The sequence below is a fragment of the Apus apus genome, chromosome 4 (assembly GCF_020740795.1).
Source record: "Apus apus isolate bApuApu2 chromosome 4, bApuApu2.pri.cur, whole genome shotgun sequence".
NCBI classification, from domain to species: Eukaryota; Metazoa; Chordata; class Aves; order Apodiformes; family Apodidae; genus Apus; species Apus apus.
In genome coordinates, this window is record NC_067285.1 from 45,158,060 (window position 1) to 45,175,112 (window position 17,053).

Below are 17,053 nucleotides of genomic sequence, written 5' to 3' on the forward strand. Positions count from 1 at the left end.
CTTCTTATAAATCCATTATTTATTTATAACTGCAAACAAAGCCTGTTCCCCCCTCTAGATACCTTTGACAAGCTCCTGAAAATGTTTCACACAGACACCGCCAGTGAGTGACCTTTTGTACTGCCCTAACTGTATTTGAAAGGTCTATATTTTTAAAACTTCCCAAAACCACAGAAAATCTCTGCTCTTCATAGCTGGTAGATTAGGAACAAAAAATTGATGGAGGGTTCACATGCCCAGCCAGCTGTTGCCTAACAACTGGAAATGAGTTTCAAAGATGCATGGCCCTTTCCAAGAGCCTTTTCCAATCAAATTTGAAATGAAACACCTCTGTGGACCACAACTGTGACAGCAATTCATGCAATGTGTCGCTAGTCTGCAACCCTGGGTAATGTTGGGCCTTCTCCAGAGTTATGGACTCTGGCAGGGACCTGAAGAATTCTCTTCCATTGCCCCAGGTGCAGCTGGGAAAGAGGCAGACAAAGTTTGCCAAGAGCCTAAGAAGTGTCAGGACAACAAGTACTACAGGTGGCTCTTGACAGCAATTCAGCAGGGACATCTGTCTCATACAGGATCAGATCTGCTATGTCTGGAATTTGTCAGTGAACAACAGATACATTCTGAAAGAAAAGCAGGATGTACCCTTTTAAAGATGCAATCAGAAAGAAATGCATTTCTTTTCTCCTAGCACTAAGAAAACCAAAGGGACTGCTGAACTTACATGGACATAGCTTGTGATCTGGCTGACCATCCTGGACAAATCTGTACCATCCTGCAAGTGGAAGGTTTGGCTGCTGGGGGCTGCTGTCATCCATGATTCCTGGATTCCTGCCATCTAATGGTTCTCTGGAGTACAAAACAGAGCTGATGGAGCTCTGACCTATGAAGCTGTTTGAGAGCCAGTACTGTAGCCATACTAGATATGGGAGTCTTCATTTAAAAGGCAGCCAGGAACCACATCTCACAGTGACATCAGCCACCCCTGAGGTTTCTCAGTACACACAAAAATGTGAATTTTAGTTTCCAGTTCTTTGAGTAGTATCCATATGCTGAGAAGGAAAGCATAAGTAAATCAGTGATTTTTTTTTTTACTTTAACATGGAAAAGCATTACATGCCAAGAAACATCATCTGCGTATTTGTCCAGACAAGTTGCTAATGTCTATAAAGTGACACTCAGGATATCAAATAATCTCCTTCATGGGTGCACATGTGGGCAGGGAAAGAACTAGCATAATGTAAATTTTGACTCTGTTGAAAGCCCAGTCCTATGGGAATAACTTCCTACCATGCTCAGCTGCAGTGAGGAAGCACTGCTTGAGAGAAGGAACAGGGGAAACTTTAGGAATGCTGCCTTTTCCCCTCCATGCCTTTCAATATTTAGCAAGTCCTTCCCTACATTCTTATTGCTGGAGTTGATCTGTTCTCCGAAGGGGTGGGAAAGGACAACTCTTTATTTTAAACATATGGTGACTATAACATTGGGAATTAGCAGCTGGGAACTGGATAGCAAAAGGGATATGAATTAAATCATACCTCAAAAAGGGGAGGGGGGTAACCAATAAGGGAAATCTTTGCAGCTGGAATAGGTCAGGAAGATAGAAGAGATTTGCACATTCAGTTTATTATTCCAAAACAAACTGAAAACAAGGCTCAGAAGTGCAAATCTGCAGCTGAGAAGTAGAAGGGTGGGCAATGGCTTAACAGAACGTTTTTTAAAGGTTAGTCACTTTAATATGTCCATATATATCTTAAAAAATTGACCAGATTCTCACTGGGTGTAAAAGGCAGCACTTCATAGAACTAAATTATTTATACTAGCAGACAATCTAGCTAATATTTCTACTCCTGGCAAACACCAAAGTATAAAAAAGTATTAAAAACTTGACAAAAACACACACATAGAACAGCAGAGTAGGGAAGAGTAGACATTGCAGAATGTGCTTCTCTTACTGCTAAAATACATATTATGTTATCTTTTTAATTTAAAAAGAATTTGCTCTAGAGGTCTACTTTCCCCAAGCTATGCAGCTAATTTCAGTGGCTCCCACATGTCACAACAGTAAACACTTGTGCCAGTCTGCCCACTTGTAATAGGGGGGATTTTGTGTGTGTTTGTTTTCCAAGAAGTCACCAAGGTGAAACCTATCTGGCAATATTCAGCAGTATAGCAAAAAGACAACAAGCTCTGATACTCATATGTATGTACCGGGTTCAACTTTTGGAGAGTAACCAACTTAGCCAACTCTTATTAAGAGTGTCTCTGTGAACAGTTAACTGTGTATTTTCCACTGCAAACTGGAGACACTCTCACAGTAACCCCAGCTACGCTTGTCGATCCTGTCTTGGCAGGTCATATGTTCTTCTGCAGCCGTTTTGGCCTTTTTGCTGTTTGTGACCTCCCCCTTCTTAAAATGTGCTGCTAAACATTCCCATAATGAGAAAATAGACCTGTGCCTAGGTTGCATTAAATGCAAAAAAACCCAAACAGATAATTATCTTTCATTTTCTCTGTGGCCATGTCAAATAGTTCAGAGGAAGGGCTGAAGTTCAAACTGATGAGCCATCATTAATGCAGTGCTGTGCTCAGGCCCTGCAAAAGACTTAAGATGTTCTTTCAAAATACTTTGGCGTGTCAAGAAGATTCTAGATATTTTACAAACCAAATGCCAGATCTGCAGCTTAGAACAGGTTACTTTCTTAGTAACTGAAAAGAGGACAAAGCAAAATAAGCTAATATTTAGGTACACAGGAGAAAGGGGAGCAATTTCCTTCATATCACAGGACATGGCAATGTGAAGCCCCAACTTTGCCAGTCAGAAACTTTGTTTTGGCATATTCTTAGTCTTTTGGAAATTCACATTCCTACTTTTAACCTTCTTGCTTAAAGATACTATACACACGAAACTCTAAATATAGTTCATTTGTCTAGGACCGTCTGACTTATTTAGCAACAGCCTCAGAAGACAGTTTGCTTTAAATACAATTAACCCGTCTGTTCTGATATGCATTTTCTTTTCTATTCTTGGCATAACTCCATAATTTTCATCAGAATGTTTTAGAAAACTTTAAAAGGTAAGGCAGACACTTGAAGCTTCATACATACAAGCTGTGACTAGAGACTGGTCTCTTGTTCTTTTTTTGGGTCTTCTGAGGAGGACAGTAGCTAAGAAATTTTTACTCTTAAATAAATGAAACATGAGAATGAATTTACAGTGCAGGCATAATAATAGAAAGTAGGTAGACTTTTCTTACAGCATGTATACTAATTAAAAATTGGCTGTAATAAGACAGGGTTTTTATTTTTCTAATAAAAATGGAGTATTTTGATCAAATAAACCATTTTTATAACACACCAAGACAAAGCCAGAATCAAACATTCACTCTCCAGACTAGTCTGTTTTATTTCACACCTCACTATGAAGAGATCTGAACCTACCGTAATGTCAATCAGCAGTGACTTTCAGAACTGAAATTATTTATATATGACACAATGAAAACATAAGACAGGTACAAGAGAGACCTCAGGAACAACAAGGCAGCAAGAGGACAGAAGGCTGTATGCACACAAATACGTGCAGCTTTGGGAACAAGCAAAGCTCTGCATGTGGCCACAAAACTGACTTTGTTGAAGTAAGGGACATGCAGTGAGAGCACTCCTATGTCTGGAGTGCTGTGATGGAGGTCTTTTGATCTGCAGGTTCTCCACACCTAAAATTTCTAAATGTCTTAAGTTCTTAAAGTCTAAAATAGACAACTTTATACAGGTGGTATAATTTTCAGTCTTACGTATTTAACTTGAAAACTGCAGTTTTGCACACATTTGAGCTCCTATTCTAGCCTCAAACTGTGAAAAGTTAAATGAGGGTAAGAGAGAAAGAGAAGAAGCAGAGAGATAAACCAAACCCCATTAATTGCTCAGTAAGGCATTTCTTATTCTTCACATAGTTGATTTGGAGAGATTTGTTGGTCATTTTGATATGGTCAAAGGGGTTTTTTTTCATGTTCTTTCTTTTCTTACTTTACTTGGTTTGTGTGCTACTGGACATCCTAACTAACAATTACAGGAAGAAATCCTGGAGATGAAAGCCATAGCACTAAATAACAGGGAAAACAACTATCAGAAAGCATTCCAGGATCTCCCTGAATGAATATTCCTTGGAAAAATACCTTTCATTACAGAGAAAAAAAAAAGTGACATCATGGTAAAGAACAATTAACATTTTGCAGTGGTATGAAATCCTCTTTTTACAGAACTTGGAACTTCCATGCCAATATCTACCAAATAAAGCATCACATGGCACCTAATGACCCACATTAACTTCCCATTCATAGCCATGTGGCAATCAATTCAAATCCTTTTCAAGTATAAAGAACTAAATATAATTTCAAAATAAATCTGCTCTTAAATAAAGATGGGAGATTAAGAACCTGTTTGAAAATCTGTGTTATATCCTGAGAGAAAGAATTCTTCTCAATTATTCTTACATGGTATTTGGGCAGCTGTTTAATAACAACATAAAAAGCCAGCTAGTTGAGTTATATTATAGTTTCTGCTTGAACTTCCAGCTGGCTGATGCGTGGTCTAAGGGGAATAGAGACAAGAGCCAAAGATACACATTGCTCTGTGCAAGAATCAGAAAGAAAAGGCTGAGAGCCAAATCACCCCCCTGCTCTGCTTCTGGGTGCCTTGGGGTGGAATTTGCACACAGACTGACCAGAACTGGCCTGGAATTCTATAAAGAAACAGACACAAATGTCATACTTCTATGCATGTGGTCCAAAACCACTGCAATTTCTTCATGGCTCTTCCATCTTACATGTTGATGCATGGAACCTCCCTCTGGGAATGAGGCCTTCCACCAGAGGGATTCTGTCCTCTCTATGGAAAACTGAGCTCTGCAAGCTTGCCAGGTCCCTGCAAGTGAAAACTGGCTTTGACCTCCTTAGGAAACCTGGATTCTGAGTCTATAATAGGAAAATGTAGTGATATACCAAAGTTCATTCATATTTAGATATACACAAAGGAAAAATAAATAACATCATAGGGCTGGGTTAAACCACCTGAAAAGTTCATTTCATCCAGCTTTTTGGAAAAACAGCCTTGGAAGCATATTTTAATAGAATATGCAGATCTACTGAAGTCAAAACTTGTGAAAACACAAGAAATTAATCTTTTGGTTTCAGGAGAAAGCAGAAAAACAAGGTGAAATGTATGTCACCTTAAGAACAAAGTATTTTTATATTTAAAATACTAAGCATTTTTTCTTCACAAAGAGTTCTGAAGTGCTAGTATTTAGTTCCACTCTCTAATGTAGCCAGCCTTCAAAATGTCTAAATCTTCCACTACAAGAAACTGTTGTTGCACATTCCAAAATTTACATTGCCAGTTCCTTACGTGTTTTACAGCCTATGTCCTGCCACTACAATGGAGCAGAAACAAGACAGGCCTCATGCCTTATTTCTTGGCCAGTCTTCCAGCATTTATTTGCTTTCATTTCTAATAGTAGTGCTGCCATTTGACAGAATTCAATATTGGTTCAGTCCCTCAGCTTCATTTATACATAATCCACGCAATACTGAGCATGCACAGAGACAATGAACAGAAGCAGCACAGAGCAAAACCTTTAGTTGACTCAATTAGACTGTGCATATGTTTTAATTACATCTGTTAGCAGCAACGGTACATTAAAACTCAAAATCAGTTTGTCCTAACCATGAATAAGGGTTTGTGTAGAGATTAAGGTTGTCTAGCAGCAGATATCTCAGCATAGGAGCTCTGCACATGAAACTTATCTTCTCCCTTAGCTCACCATACTGATTTATTCAGAATTCTGTCTGAATACATTTGCCTGATGTCCAAGTCTCTGCATGATGCTTTCATCTTTAATGAATGTTCTATAGAACCTGCTTTCCTGTCTTGTCATCACCTAGAAAGAGGTTTCCAGTAAAATGAGCAAACAGATCAAATAAGCCTTCAATATAAATCAGGTGTAATTTTATATGCTTCACATGGAAAGCTTCTCACTGATCTACATTTATGTCAGATCAAGTCTTCTGAATATTTTGCTGCAGAAGCCACTTACCTGGATACAAGTCACCTGATGTGCTGCCCTGAACTGCAATGGTACCTCCGAGCAGCAGTCGCCCCAGGAATTGGTCTGGGCGAGTTCCTGCTGTGCAATGCACACTGACCATAACTGACTGGGTGCCCACAGTGCCACTTTCACTTTTGGTGTAGAATGGTTTCTGGTCATTTGTAGGCAAACCCTTACCTACACTTTGCAGGAGCAGTTATTAGATTAATCACAGTTTAGAAAACAGCCACAGTTCTTTTTCTGATTTTTTGTTGCTTCCAATTTATTTTTTTTTACCATTAATGGAAAAATTTTACAACATATCCAATTGCTTCCACATGTAATTTTTATCTAAACTGTTTCTAGGTATCTACATTTCAAAGTCCTTTTTTTTGTGTATTTGCCTCAAGGGAGTGTAGATTAATTTTAGCAAAAAGCACAATGCACCCACAGGGGTGGCACATGGATCTGCAGATATTAACACATGTAATTTTTACAATATATGCTTTGTTCTTTAGGAAAAACACTGAGACATACTCCTAGTTGGGATGCCTCCCTATCTAGCTGTAAGTCCAGTTGTTTAGATGTAGACACAGGACAATTTACTACAACTTCAAAAGTTACTCCTCAAATTAGTTCATTCTATTAATACTCAAGACCCTGGACAGTAGCTACATTGTTACTTTATCATGGTTTATTTTACCTTGTTAGCCACAAAAAAAAAAAACCACCTTGCAAGATAAAGAAACTAAAGCTTGATTTATTTTCCTTCATGGAGACAAATTCTCAGAATTTTTCTGTGAAGGAGGCTCTGGAAGTATCCTTGGATCTACATTACTGCTAGTCTAGACAGTAACAGAAATAACGGCTGCAGAACAACAAGGAGGGCAAAACATGAATAATAGATGGAAAGCACTCTACCAGTCAACCTCTTTTTTGCCACCCAGAACACTCAGAGCTGCAGACAAAAAATGTGTTTCTATGCACACAGTGATTTGGATTGAGTGTGTTTTTTAGGCGTTAAAAGGGGAGGCAAGAGAATGAGTCTTTTTATTTGAAAGCAGTAGAACAGTTATATGCAGAGACAAACAGACCCTCAAATACAAGCTTTATTTTATTACAGTGACAGAAACCTAGAGAGTTTACTGAGATATCTGGAATATATCAGTAAACATAACAAGAAGCAACAGGGTAGCTGAAACAAGATTGTTACTGAGATCATACATAAGAGCCATCATACATATTGCAATGAGTGTCCTACATGACTTTGGCATAGCAGCAGAGTGCACATAAAACCTGGATTTATGGGAGGCTAAATAAACAAACAAGGCAGTATAAAAAGAGAAGGATGGTTGTATAATTTTATCTCCTTGATAACTCCAGCCAAAAAACCCAACAATATTAAGGATGACATAGCAGTAACAAGATAAGAAAGCAAATTGAACAAAGCCCTTTCTTAGAGAAGAAAGGCAAAAAACTACCCACAGATCTGGTTTTGGATTATAGAAGGAAGTTTAAGGACAAACCTAATTTGTCTGCAGCTCAAGCAAACTTGCAAGTGTCTGCAAATTCATATAGGCTGGGTGGCTGAATACAGTGCACCTGAAGCATTACTCAGAGGTCCGTACTTCTCCTTTAATTGCATGTTGGCCTTTGGCAGAAGCTCTCATACTTAAAAGCATCTGCAGAGTGCACAAACACACCTGGTGTTCCAGCACCACAAGTCTGTTCTGAATGATTTTCCACTCCAGTTTTCTAGTCTCAGCATGCCAGTTTCTGTTTCACTGATTTCGTTCTCATTATGTAGAGGAATAGGCAAGAGGAACCAAATTTCGCAAGTCTCAATCTGTCTTATGTCCAGAGGGGAGTACTGAAGGAGTACAGCAGGCACCTGGCCCAAAAGCCATTGGTGTAGGCTTCGATGGACCATCAAAACAGTCCCTCTCTTGCACTGTTAAGCATATTTTTTTTTTCCTACAAAGTGTGGTTTTTGCTATGCTGGTGCAAAAAGGAGGGCAAAGGACATCATTATTATGAGCACTTAGCTGATAAATATTTCCTAAACAAGTGAAATACTGTAACAACAGACTCTTCAGATGATAAAGTGGGAAACCAGAAAACTACTTTGCAAGGCAGCCTTACTCAGAAAGCTCGTTTGTTCACCTGAAAATCCTTTAGCACATATAGTTATGAACTGGTGAGAGAAAATTAATCACAAGCAACTAGAGCAATTTGCTGAAGACAAGAGAAACCCATAGCTGCAGAATAACAACATAGACTGAGAGTCTTATGGCTCTCCACCTTTTGTGTAACTAACAACCATGAAACCATTCTCTTCGTATGGACCAGGACTGGCCAGGAGCTCACATTTACTGAAAAAGGGACATTGCAATTGCTCCACAATTTCCTCCCTGCGCTCTGGGTTGCTTATAGCATCAGACTCATTTTTGTTCAGCTGACACCTGTGGAAAATGCAATCCTGATTTTTGGCCTGTGGTTTTATTGCTATTTCACTCCAAATAAAACTCAGCAGTCAAAACATGACACTTTCCTGGTAATTTCCAGACACAAATCAGGCAGCAAAAATGTTTTAAGAGCACACCTTTTTATGTTTGGAGATAATTCACCAAATGTTTCTGGCATCATGGCAGCAGCTTCATATTTTTGATAAATGTTATGTAAAATGAACAAGAGTATCTGTGAGGGTAGGGAACAGCAAAAAAAAAAGTCAACACTCTGAAGACACTGAACTATTCCTGAAGACTTAAGGAATAGAAGGTGCAAATCAAGGGAAGCTGCTGGGATGTAATTAAAGAGAAATACGGTACCCAGATAGCATTCATTAATTTCTAGTTCTCCTAACAGTAATATATGGAGAGTTATTCTTTTTGAATGACAGCAGGGATGAAATCAATAAAATTATATGGAAATCAGAATAATTCCTTAATCCTGTAACATGTATTAGAGCATGTTCTTTTTCTGTAAAAGTGGCAAATCACCATACAGATAGTAGCATGGAATGACTTCTCTGGTACAGAATTCCCTAGGAACTCTCTGAAGCTGTTTTTCTGATAGGACCTCAAATTCTACGTTTTACAAACTCTAGAGAATGACAGAAACACAATGCTATCAGTGTGCCAAGGCCTGCTGCTATTGCAAAGTACTTTCTTGGCATACTCCCAACTGGTGTTCCTTCACAAAGCCTGCTTGGTTCTGCAGTGATTACCTTTTTTGATCATCATGATAGACTTACCCTCAAATAGGATGCAGTACTGCTTTTTTACGTCTGTTTCAGGCCAACATATGACTTTTGGCCTGTGTTTAATGGAGCTAGAATGATTTCACCTCTGCTTTATACTACTATGCTATAGCATATCTGCTATAGTACAGAATTATAAAAAACATGCTATACTAATTCAAAGCACTCTAGTCACTTTTATGTAGCAAACACCCTCCACATGCTTTAGCAGACACTCCACTGGCTTCTTTGTTCTCTCAGTGCTATCCCCAGCACAGCTTAAATGGATGTTTTTTATCATTTCTCTTAAATTCTCTATTAATTTATGCAGAAAACGATTTCGGATTTAAAAATCAGAACATCTTGGGTTTTATTTTCTTTGTGTTGCATTCTGCTTTTGAAAAGATATCTTAATCTCATTTGATTGAAGGCATTCTGCCTTTATCAGTCAGAACAAGTTTACGTAGAACAGAAGGTGCATGAAGGTGGGTGTATCTGACTACTGTCGAAACTGGCAGATAATGATGACTTTCATGAAAGATTTGTCAAATTCAAGGTGATATTTGTTAAAGTTAGTTGTTCCTGTGAACCTTCTAAAGTAACAGAATATCTAGCTGTCAAAAAAACATTTTTTCATCTACTTGGGGCCCTTCAAATTCAGCCAAAAAAGAAATCAAAATATCACTCTCATGGACAGAATTTTTTCCTTTCATACTTCTAACACATTCTTTTCCTGTTTTAAATCAAGAAACCAGAGTGCATAATAATCAACACTTCTAAATTATTTATACTAAAGGGTAACCTATTACTATAATTTAAGGAGAAAGTTTAATTTATCATGTTTCATTACTGGCTCCTGAATAACCTTGCCCTACAATGCTAAGATGGTACCTACAAACTAATTCCCTCGTAGTCAATAGAGAATTTTACCTGAGACTGCAGTAGGATCAGGACTTCACTTGGTGTTTTTAAATCAAAGTCTAAACAAGAAAAAAAATGCAGAGCAAAATCGATTTAGCCAGGTTGCATTCACTGCATCCTGGTGTATGTTTATACTGGATTTAAAGCTGAAGCATTGACAAAATAGGATGAAAATAGCTATGCTGATGTTGCGGAGAAGAAAAGAAGTTTGTGATGTCTGTAGTTCAGGAAATAACTGACAGCTGTTAGTATGAATTTTTCTTGTCATGTATAAAATAAAGATCAGTTTCTGTGGTGGGAGGCAAAAGTCTCAGTTTCTGTCTAGAAAAAGATCTGATTCATATTTATCTGGGGAGAGGAAGCAGAGGAGAAAGGTTCCCCACACACACACACACTCAGGAATAGCAGTTTCTGGTCTGTACTTCCTCAGTCAAATTATGAAGAATTAGACTGAAAAGACAACCCTTATGTTTGTGAAGGAAAGCTTTTAAGGACAGAACACTAGACAGGAGTCCTCAAGTCTGTAACACAACTCAAAGAAAGGGTTTTTGCCTGTTCTCTAGGGATGGTTGCATAGTCACAAGCCAGACCCCTGCAGTCAGAAGTACCATCCCTACAGAACATGAGAAAAAGTTTCTCTCTTGGCTTCTATGACAGACTTCTGACCTTCAGTAAAAAAACCCAGAGGCCACAAAACCTAAAATGTTCCTATAGCAATGGAAGCCAGAGTGATCAAGGGAATTGCTGATATACCTACATCATCTTGTGGTTATTTCAAGGATTTAGACTAGATCCAAGTAGTAAATTGAGTTGAAAACCCCATTAGTTAACATTTTCTACTAAATATATTCTAAATTAATATAATGGAGGGGAAAATTCATGTTTAAGAATGAGTTAGCTGGTTGCTGTTAGCTCAAAGCTTGGCCACAACTAGATTAAGAGCTCTTGATTCATCTATTTGTACTTTAATGCCAGAATTTGTTGGACCAACAAAACTTCTACTGAGTGAGGAGTTTCTTTAAGGAGCTGTTTACACAAGCCATCCTTATCTGCTCAATTTATGAGCTGGTTTGAAGAACTCCTGCTAAACCCAGTGCATTCACAATATTGAATCTGAAGTGCTCATAACTCAGTCCAATGAAAACTAATTTTCTCGAGAGATTTCAAACCTCTTTCTTCTTGGTGAGAGCAATTTCCAAGCCATATTTCAAATTTCAACTCCCAGGGGTTTTGGCCGTATAAGTGTTTAAAAGAGTTGCTCTCTCTATAAATATAGATCCATACAAATTATATACATACATATTTTACTTTGGTATGGAGATTTTTTTTTTTACCCTTCAGTTTCATCAGATTCAGAAACAGCTGAATTGCTTTCACTCAAGACTTTCCAGTCAAAATAAAAACAGTCAGTTTCAGGATGAGATGGGGGGAATAGTGAGGAATCAAAGATGTAACTTCAGAAAGCAATTCAACCTGAGAGACTGAAATATAAATCTTGATTGTAATTGTTTGTCCTGCTTTTTCTGTGGTGTGACAAAGCTCTCTCCTTCCAACACTTTAAGACAAATACTGTATAAACCTGTCAATGTTTAGAAGTTTGTCCAAACTCATATAGGTCAAAATACCCTTGCATAAATATTTGATAAATAGCGTGTTCTATATTGTGCTATATGCATGTGCAGTTTACAGTGTGCATGTTATCTGCAATCAGTAGTCTCAAGTACACAATATAGCACATATATAATTCACATGGAAAGTGGATGGTTTTGCTCTGTGCAGTCAAGTGAAAGCTCTGCTTTGTTTCAATTGTCTTGTCTGATCTTCCTTTTATTGAAGCAGTAATGATGAAGCAACAGCTTTACTACTGGTGTGCTTTTGTACATGTAGTGCACACTTAAAACAGTAAAGAGAAAATATTTACTTTTAAGTGCTCCAAAGATTGCCTCTCTCAGCAGATTAGTTTCTATACTTATTTGAATATGTGCAGTATATGTACATTGATCCATGCTTCCGTATTATTTCGCAACATCTTTTCAGTTAGATTTACAATTTAGGTTTTGCTGAAATTGTGTTGTGTTCTAAGTCATGGTAGTGTTTGCACTTAAATCCTTCCTAAGTGCTGCCTGGATAGGCTTTGTACTAGCTCAAGCAGGAGCACACCTCACTTGTGAAAACAAAAAGATGACAGACCGTTGACTTGGCGCATGAATAGATCCTCCAGTTACTTGATAAAGGTGGCCACAACAGCAAATCAAGTAGTCAGGCTGGAATTCAACTTAGTCATGAAATATTCAGATGAATGATTCATCCAGATGAATGACACCTAAAATGTGCTGTAAGCTAGACCACTTCTGTCTAGGTTTTTGTCCCAGCTCAACTCAAACTTAGATACAAACTGAAGTAACAGTGGTGCTCAAGGAATTACAAAGTAGAGTGAAGAAACTTGAACAGATGAAGAATGACTTAAATAAAACTAGAAAAAGAGGATAATGGAAAGAATACAACAACAAGAGGTATCACAGTAAGATGCAAGCAGGAACAGGTAAGGAAGAGATGACAAATGTTGGAAGACTTGCAAAACCTCAGGAGGAATTCAAGAGGTAAAACTCCTTTTACTAGAAAGTGGGAACAAATGTGGCCTGTGCAGAACTATTGTGTTGCCCACGGTTAAACGCTCATTAGGACCTCTTTTTTTTTTTTTACTTCATTTTTGCAAACTTGAGTGCATGTATCAAGTTTGTAACGATTAACGCTACCCACTGAATGGCTCATCAATTACACTTTGCACATCAATCAGTGCTTTAAAGAGTCACAGGCTAATGTTACTCTCCCTGTAAACCAGCAGACAGCGAGGAGGAAGAGCTAGACCTGCAGCAGGTCAGTGCAACACAGATGGGCAGGTCTGTAACAAACCTGCTGCTTCCCACCCCATCTTACCCCAGGATTTAGAGAGAAGTTTTGATAGGCAGAGAATGATGCTAAGAGCAAATTTAAGAATGAACCCTTTCTGCCAGCTCCTGAGTATCCTCACAGAACTGAGTCTCTGTCCTACTTCATACCCCAAAAGGTGGTAATAGCAAACCCATAAATTTTAACTATCCAGTTGTTTGCAGCACATTTTTTTTTCTAGGCAACTATGTGGCTTTGTTATTTTCTCGCTGCAACAGCACCTTGTGAAGAGTATCCCATAAATACTAATTTCACCTCATTCTTCTCTAGGAATTACATACTTCCATTTAACTTATTGACAGCAAAAAAACCCTGAAACAGTCACATTGAGGTCAGGATTGTAAAAATTACCCGAAGATGTTATGAAATGGTTATCCAAGCTGTCACAATATGGCACTGACAGTCCCCTAATTCTTAATAAACAGCAATGCACATAAATATACTGAGAGTAATACACTTTCACATGCTAGGGTCAAAACAGCCATTTGGTCAACCGAACATGAAGGGATACACTTAAAAGTGTGCGCTAATAATAATTTGCCAGTGACAACCGCAGGTGATGGATGCACAGATGGCACTAAAACTGTTATTTTTTTTGCCTTTGGGAAGAGGTTGCTGTGCAGCTGAGAACAGCTGCTGGGTTGCACTGGCATGTGTCAGTACAGCAGCTGATACATAAAATCAGGGGATAACTTACTACTGGATGACAGGATCCCTAGAATTCCCAAATCGAGCTCAAGACTCACTTGTATTAGTTGAGTTGCAGAAAAACACATTAAGAAATTCTTCCTTGGGAACAACCTAAATATACACAGCTAATGGTGAGAGAAGAAACAGAAACAAATTCAAAATCCAAATAAATCACCCAACTTCATACCATTCAACCACAAATAAAATTTAATTCTTCAGATTAATTTTCCTATATTCTAAATCAACATAATCTAATTTCTCACTTGTTATTTGTTTGTACAGCAAACTTTCAGTTACACTTGTCATTGACAGAATTATCAAATACTTTCACATGTTACACTTCAGTTTGCCTCCTTCATTCCCAGCGTGCACTTCTATTTCTTTGCTATCTACCAGTAATGGGCTCATACACAGGCAGACAACTGATTTGAAAAAAATTTCGTGCTGCACTCAGTTTCCTCAGAGTGACACTGACAAGCCAATGATATTGCAGTTCTTATTACATTTAGGACGTACATGTGAGAATTGTTGCAGAGCCACCCCCACATGAAAGCTGTGCCCCATGTCACTTCCTAGAGACTCTAACACTGGTTCTCCTCTTGCTAGTAAGTTTTAATACATACACAAGAAGTTCTCTAGATTTCCTTGCTTTGCCAGTTCATAGATTCCTCACATTATTTCATTGTCTTTTGTATATAATAACAACTGGTACATGCAAACACTCAGTTAATGACTTAGTCATGGTTTTACATCTGAAAACCAATGGCAAACATTCAGGAGCAAAACCCCACTAAGCATAACAAAGTTTGGGACGATATCAGAAGGAACAGCTTGGTTTATTGCTTCTTGTAACCTCCTACAGGGTCTGTGGTCACTTTGATAGTTTATGAAATATTAGACCAAGCAAAACATATCACCATTCTTTTATGGTTGAGAAAAGTAATTTATCAGAAACATAATAAACTCCAGCTGGGAATAAAAAGGATGTAAATTCTCTCAAAGGTCGTTGTAATTTGGAAGTTAAAATTTAGATTATTGTTACAAGTAGAATTTACATTGGATTAAATTATTTTTGGTGTGAGTGAACATGAATCATTCTGCTCGGAGTTTTATTATTTTATATTAAATTATTTATGCCATTGGCATGAAGTCCTCACAGGTTTCAAAATGGCTCATGTTTAAAAGTACTGGAATATCCACTTTGATGATCATATTTTGAATCCTTGCAGTGTGTCTTGGTCTCTTGTATACAAAACTATGCAAGGACCAACTGTGTGCAGTAGCACTTATTTCAGACAGAGACTAGGCTAAAAAAGGACTTGACCGAAAACATACATGGCAGCTGTAAAATCTTGCATTGCAGCTCAAAATTAGTATTTCTCAGCACACTAACTTCAGCACACCAAATCAAACAGAATTAGTGGTCATGTCTGTAACAGCATCAAGGGATTAATTCCACCAGTATTACGCTTACCCTTCTTACGGACTGGAATACAAAAACTTCTGCATTTAGACAAGGTCTTACTGACCTAATCATACTGTTTGACATAGGCAGGCCATGGCTGGAAAAGCCTTCTCTTTGTTCACTAGTTAAGGAGAGATTAATGGAACTGACATTTGTGAGATGAAAGATAAAGCTGAAAGTCCAGAGAAACAGATCAAAACATGCATCAAACCATAGTATGACAAAAGTATTTTCTTCCATATTGCTTCACTGTACACCCAGACCAACAGGTATACACCAGATTTTTGTCTATAACCTCAAACATAGGGGAAGCAGGACCTTTAACAAATTCTTTAATTTTGTGTGTTTGTAGTCAGGACTTTCTGCTGGAACAGATAGGAGAAAGTTTTACAGAAATGACATTTCTCAGAATGAGTTCTGATACTCAAAGCTGCTACTAACTTGTAGGTGACTGACAGCAAAGTCATGAGAGAATTAGCAGCATTTTCTTTAAAACAAAAATTATCACTGCACAGCCTAGTAGAAGGTTCTTTTGGTGTATTACTTGTATGATTTTAAAAACAGGATTGACAACCTAAGTAGTCTGTAACAACACAAATCAATCAGCAGAAAAGATTGAAGTTCAAAGTTACCAGAAAATGCAAATGCTATTTCTATCCTGAATACACTTTGAAGTGTTTCCACTTGTTAGTGGAAACTTCAGCATCAAGTAGAGTGGTTGCTGCTGAATACAACACAGAAGTCATGGCCCCTTGATACCAAGGGGTGTATAATCTAAAGGACAGCTCTTATAAGCAGAATCCAAGTATTTTTTATAGGCTAAATATAAAACTGGTTTTGAATTCAATAGAACTATTTGCTAGTATAAAGTTGGCATAATATAGATGCTTTTAGAATGAATACCTGTTCCCACTCAAGTCAGCAGCAATATTGCTACTGACAGAGACATTAAGTCTAGAACTAATAACTTTCCCTGCAACACATGTACCTGCTCTTATGCCATCTTGTAGGTATTTAGCTTAAATATTGCTGCACTTAAAAGAACACAGAAGCCTTTTAAAACCCTCATATTTTCAGGTTAGCATCCTTGAACGGACAAAGTATGTTATATCCCTTTGGATTTTATATTCTTTCGGATTATAAAAGCATATGAAGAACAACATACACGAAGTAGTAAATATCTGCTTACAAACTCCACTACAGATGAGTTTTCCACTAAGCAAAATTCAAAATTAAAATCTACTGTTCAGCAACACAAATTGTACATGGGACCATGATACTAAACATCGATCAGCATGGCTCAGAGAAGTTGAAACTATAAAACTCATTTGTGAACATACCTTAGTGCTCAGATCAGCTACTTTAAACCATCAAATTTAATGACTTCCCACATTCTTATAAAACATGATTAACACTGTGTATACCTGCCTGGAGTTCTTGTGACAATTTTCATTGTTTAGCTACAACCTACTGTGCTTACGTCAAATGCTGCATCTTCAGCACAAAACATTCTGCAGCACTTCACAAATTATCAGAAACCACTTTAAAGCACAAATGTTCAGTTCAGTTCAACTCATGCAACAAATTTTTGCTCTGTCAATCTCAGCATCAAATTTCTCTCACACAGATGTTTTATGTTGTTTGATACGAAAAAATTCATCCAGATGATAGCTTACATTTCAGCAAGATATTTGCTAAAACTCCTGAACATGAG